A 6,000-nucleotide genomic window follows, 5' to 3' on the forward strand; every position below is an offset into this window, starting at 1 on the left:
ACCCAATCCAACCAAACCCTACCTATCCAACCCTAACCCTAATTTACTTAACCCAACCCTACTTATACCAGTGAAATCTGTGAAAGATAAACCAGCCATGTTACCCACTGGCCAAAAGGAGCTCCAACAATTGCCTCCTATGTGATATCTACCCCACCAACCCTTTTAAATTTGCTCAAATTCCACATGAGTATGTGAAGATAATGAATGGTGAATGATGGAAAATCTAGCTGAACAGTGAGATTAAACTTGAATCTATCCCCAGTCATTGTTTAAGCTGTGCAACCTGTTTAGGACCGACTATTTTTGGACAATTTTTGGACTGAGCTGGCATTGGTTAGAACCTCTTTCAGGGATTAAATAATGTTTGACAATTTTAATCTCTTAATTCTCTTGTCCTTATGACCATTGTCCCCATTTTGTTATACAATATCAGAGACATTTCATCATTTTGTAAATATTTTGGTCCACCCTTAGTACATTGCCTGTTGTCTTTTTGATTTGATTTTGGAATCTTGAAGGCAGCGTTCTTAGTTTTCAGTGCATTTCCTCAGCGTTCTGCTATCGCTGCACCACAAAAATGGCCGCTTTGCTTTTAAGAATTCTATATGACAATATGTTTCAAGTACCGCTTGTCAGCTGTGTTCTAACCTTGGGGCAAAGTTCCCGTGAAAGGTACACTCCTAATTTTATCTCACTAAAAGTCTGGCGGATTCATTTTTCACTCTCGGCGCTGGGAATGTGTCCAGGACTCCGGCAAATTTGTAAGGTGCAGGGCAAGATAATGTCAGCCTTAAAAAACAAAATCGCAGAAAATTGAGTTTTGCCAGCTATAAAACTCAGACATATTAACGGCATCATTCATGTGAGCTCATTAGGGCAGTTACCCAACGTGCATTTGGAAGATGACAGCCGATGGGCCTCTGACCCATTGCAGAGGGGCAGGGTTGCCTGGATTTGGCAGGTAACCAGCATGTTTTATTAACTTGTTATTTGTGCCAAAGCCTGGATGTTTCCTACACAGCCCCTTGGATAACTATATAAGGATATAATAATAATATTAATATTAATAATAATAAAAACTCTCTGGATGAGCTATAGGTCTTACCTGCTTTGTTCTGTAGCTGCTAAGATGGCCATGCCAGTGCACATGCTGAATGTAAAAATTTGGAAAGCCTACTAACATCAAATAATCATTTCTTTAAATTTAAAAAGAAACATTGTATCACCTGGTATAGCTCCAGAAATACAAGATCATTAAAATACTAATTTGTAATAAACCTATAAACACCACTGGGATGCCTGGAACAGTTCCTCCAGCTCTGTGCAGAAGACAATAGACCCCTTACATGAGCACAAGGATAAGTTTGGGGGGCGTACTGAGGGTACTATTGCCATGATTGCAAGGATAACAGTTTTTGAATGTGGTACTGCAATGAATATTTTTAATTAAATGAAATTCCATACAGCTTACTAACAAACAAATTGCCAGGTTTGCTGAAATGTCCCTTCTGCAATAAAGCATATTCACCTGCCTGATCATTTTATTGGCCAAAATCTTTGGCAGCCAGAATACCCGGTGCATCCCGTCTTCCCCTTCAGCTACCAGGACTGAATGAACCTCGTTGGATGTTATGTCATCATAGAAGAAAGAAAAAGGTGGAACCCACACGGGGATTGGTGAGTATACCATGGGTTTAATTCTACTTTAGGAGCAATGGCTCATTTTGAATGGCACCCCAATAAAGCGACAATGTATGCAAGTTGCCACACACTGCGACATACAGGAACTTTCAAGGAAAAGTTTAGTGAATGTGGTTCACTTTGCAAACAATAGCCAATAACGTACAAGGAAGCAAGGACTCAATTGCAGAGTTATAATTCACATTGCTTTGTGAACAGTCTATGTCTGAAAAAAAAAAGCTGCATGTCCATTTTTGTCCTCTTTCATACGTCGGCATCCTATTTAAAATGAATGGCTGTTTTCGGTTTTGGTTGATAATATTCACCCAGACCAGAGTGGCTTCCTCTCTACACGGGAAGCTAGCGATAACGCCATCTGGACTTTAAACATTATTGACAGTGCACACACCCATAAAATACCTCTTTTGCTTCTCTTAACGGATGCAGAGAAGGCATTTAACAGGGTAGACTGGACTTTTCTCCGTACTACCTTGTCCCACCTAGGCCTGCCACCCAGGTTCCCCGCAGTGTATAGGAGCCCTATATTCCTATAGCCCCAATGCCAAGGTGAGGATTAACAGTGAATTTTCAAGACCATTTGCAATAAAGAATGGGACCAGACAAGGATGCCCCCTATCCCATTTCCTTTTTGTCCTCTCCCTTGAACCTTTTCTATGCACTGTAAGATCAAATAACGATATTAAATGAGTGCAAATCGGTCAACATGGACACAAGGTTGCAGCCTACGTTGATGACTTGCTCTTCTTTATCACCTTACCAGTCACCTCTCTACCAAACCTTTTATTGGAACTACGTAACTTTGCAGACCTTTCTAATTACAAAATCAATTTACAAAAGTCAGAAGCTTTGAGTGTTACTTTCCTGCACTCTACAAAGGAGGCAATAATACCCTCCTTCCCCTTTAAATGGGCCAACACCTACATATCGTACTTGGGCACCCAGATTCCCGCACCTACCCAGATTCCATGTATCACCTATTGTGGGCCTCAACTTTGTACCATTACTTAATCAGTTCAGGAAGGACCTTCAAAGATGGAGACAGTTGGCCTTCGCCTGGTTTGGGCGTTATAACGTGTTAAAAATGAATGTGATGCCTAGATTATTGTACTTACTTCAGGCCCTCCCAATTCATATTCCAACCTGTATCCCACACAAATTCCGTTCATAAGTTCATAAAATTTATTTGGCACCCGAGATCCCCAAGGATCGGAAGAAAAGTCCTGAGACTACCTAAGACCAAAGGGGATTGGCTTTCCCAGACCCTACTCTATATCTTCAAGCTGTACATTTGTCCAGACTGTTAGATTGGTGTACTAATGGCGGCTCCAAATTATGGGTTGGCTTGGAAGACACCTGTTCAAAGGTCCCAATTGACTCTCTAGTTTGGGCTCCCACGGTGACCACAAATCCCATGCTCCATCACCTGCTGATTGGTGAAATTCTTAAGGTGGTCTTCAAATTCTTTGTGTCCCAAAAAGTATCCACCTACCCATCCCCTCTCTCTCCGATACTTGGGAACCCAGAGTTCCCTTCATAACTAACCGACCCAATATTTTGCCAATGGTGTGACAAGGGTGTCTTTAGGGCCATCCATTTTCTCCGGAATGGGGAGTGGATTCACTTCAATACACCGCAAGCTGAAAATGAGCTACCCTCCCTAACCCCCTGGTGTACCATAAAGCTTACTTATGTCTTGCAATCTCTACAATGGCCACGTAATTTTACCCGATCCTTACTGCTCATAGAGACACTCTGTACCACCAAACGATCTGTAAGAGGCACATTATCATGTGCATACAAAGAGCTACTAACAACACACAATCCTGAATCTCCTGTTTTTATTTCCAAATGGGAAGTTGAACAGGCAATTTACAGACGAGCAAAAGGAGATTTTGCTCCATTTCTGCCACAAGGCGTCTATCTGTAACAGATATCAGGAGACCAATTACAAATTGGCCATCCGATGGTATCGGACTCCTCTTTCCACAGACAGATAGCACTTGCTGGAGTTGCGGCACTGCCAAAGGCACTCTTCTACACTTTTTCTGGAATTGCCTATAACTGCAACCTTTTTGGACCTTCGTAGCAGATGTTGTCCTCAAACTTTCGGAGGTAGACATCAGAGGCAAGCCTGAATTAACGTTACTTTATGTTTCCCATCTTTCTCATAAAGTCTATTAACGCTCTTTGCTGAGACATCGATTAAATGGGGCCAAGGCCTGCATTCTAGCTTGCTGGAAAAGTACCTCCCCTCCAACATTTGACCAGTGGTTGTGAAGGGTAGCAGATATCTACCAAATGGAAGATATGATCTCCACTGACTCCATGTAGGCTGACAAATTTGCTCAGACTTGGTATCATTGGATCGACTTCACCACTTCCGTCGAATACGCTAGATTGCTGCAATCTTCTTCACTAAACCATCTCCACCTCTTCATTAGACCATACACTATTGTCCTGACTCAGTAGAGAGTATATGTATTCCAGCACGACTGTTCGGAAACCCACAGTTCCCTCCCCCCACTCACACCCTCCTCACCTTCCTTTGTTATATAAAATAAAATAGAGATGCCGGCTCTTACTTTCCAATGTGTTTCTGTTAAACTTATATTGTATTGGAAACAAAGATTTCTTTTTGTATTGACGATATGCAAGGCTATGTTAAATACTGTTTATTTATTGTATGAACCTTGGTACTTCTAAATAAAAATTATTTAAAAAAGAATGAATGGCTGTTTTATTGCACCCAAATAACGCCACTAAAGCTGACCTATCACCAAAATCTTTTACTTTACATTAAAGAGTAGATTATGCAATGTAATATATATATATTTATATATATATATATATATTTATTTATTTTTATTTTTTTTAAAGGGTGAAGCCCATCCAATGAGCATGCGGGATCTGAGGAATGTGCAGAAGGGGGATTTTCCTGTAATGGGGAAAAAAAGCTGCTTTTACACAAGCGCGGTCAGATCAGCATTCCCATTTACAGAAAGCTATGTCACCTTCTCCCACCTGTGCAGTGCAGGATGTTGTGCCCGAAGAAGAAAAAATTTGAAGAAAATGGTGGCATGCGACTGTAATCAGCCTTCATCCCGGCACGTGATTTTTTTTTGGTTTAGTTCTGCTTTAAAGCAAATTAATTAAATGCACAGGAACAGAAAAGTGTGAATGTTCCCTTATTTTTAGAACAGCAACATGTTGAGTTGAGTGCTTTGGATGGAGGTTTGGTTGGGTGCATAGTAAAGGGAAACTTTACGACAATGCATCAACGATGTGGCACGTAGATCTGCACATATATAAAGCCGGATGATCGGACAGATGAATATCATACCATTGTCCAATGTGAGAAGATTCAGCACGATTCTTTTGTGACCTGATGGGGTGAAATTAAAATGTGCCACAGTAAGCCAAAAATTAAATTATTTGGAAAAAAAGTACTTATACTTGCTACTTAGAACTTTGAAAATGTTGGCTGTTCTGAGAAGAGTAAATTCCCTAATATAGTTCTCTTCTCCTTGTACATAGCCCTACGCTCCTCTTTTGGGAATGTCCAGTTACTTTCTGTGCTGGGCCAGCAACTCTGCACCCCCCTTCCAACTCCTTACATAAAGTGTACATAGAGTATCATTTGAGAGACCCCTCTGAGTCTGCTGGGGCCACAGTCATCACATCCAGAAGGGCAGCAGCTTGCAGCAGTCCCAGGTTTTTTGGGAGGAGATTTCTGATATCAGGCATGCAATGTGCAAAATTTGGATTCAATTATCAAAATGGCAATTTTGCAATGGTCACGCAACAGGGTCACTTTAAATAATTCTATTTTTCTGCTGACCTTGCACTCTCCTTCCACAGATAAACATCAGTATCAGTGCCGACATTCTGGATGTCATTAGGATTCTTCACGGGGAAGGGAGAATGATTGCTACATCATTCACTCTTATTGATTTCACACGTGTGATTGCTTCATTCATTAATGATAGGAAGGCCCTCATCATGGCCGGATAATTAAGCCTGTTTGTTTGTGCGATACCTATTTCCTCCTCTGCCTTAATGGAGAGCTAATGTGACACCCTGCGCCATTATTAAACATAGAACAGACCGGCTCATCCCCCGGGTGTGACTAATCCAGCAAATTAGAACCAGCGTTATTACAAATATGTACTTCATTGGGACTAACTGCATGAAATGACAATGAGGACTGCAGAGGGTGCTGGAGATTTAAAGGAAGGAGATTCTTCCAGCAGTGCAGAGTATTTCAGGAGAGGAGAGTTATAGAGGAAGGAGCAGAGT

At 41.2% G+C, this 6,000-nt stretch overlaps 1 protein-coding gene across 7 annotated transcripts in view; it reads right to left on the reverse strand.

The window, feature by feature from the left end:
- DAB1 (DAB adaptor protein 1) overlaps window positions 1–6,000 on the reverse strand; it is a 472,196-nt gene that overhangs the window by 299,420 nt on the left and 166,776 nt on the right. The window lies entirely within an intron of this gene.

The sequence above is a fragment of the Pyxicephalus adspersus genome, chromosome 8 (genome assembly GCF_032062135.1).
Source record: "Pyxicephalus adspersus chromosome 8, UCB_Pads_2.0, whole genome shotgun sequence".
In the NCBI taxonomy this organism is placed as follows: domain Eukaryota; kingdom Metazoa; phylum Chordata; class Amphibia; order Anura; family Pyxicephalidae; genus Pyxicephalus; species Pyxicephalus adspersus.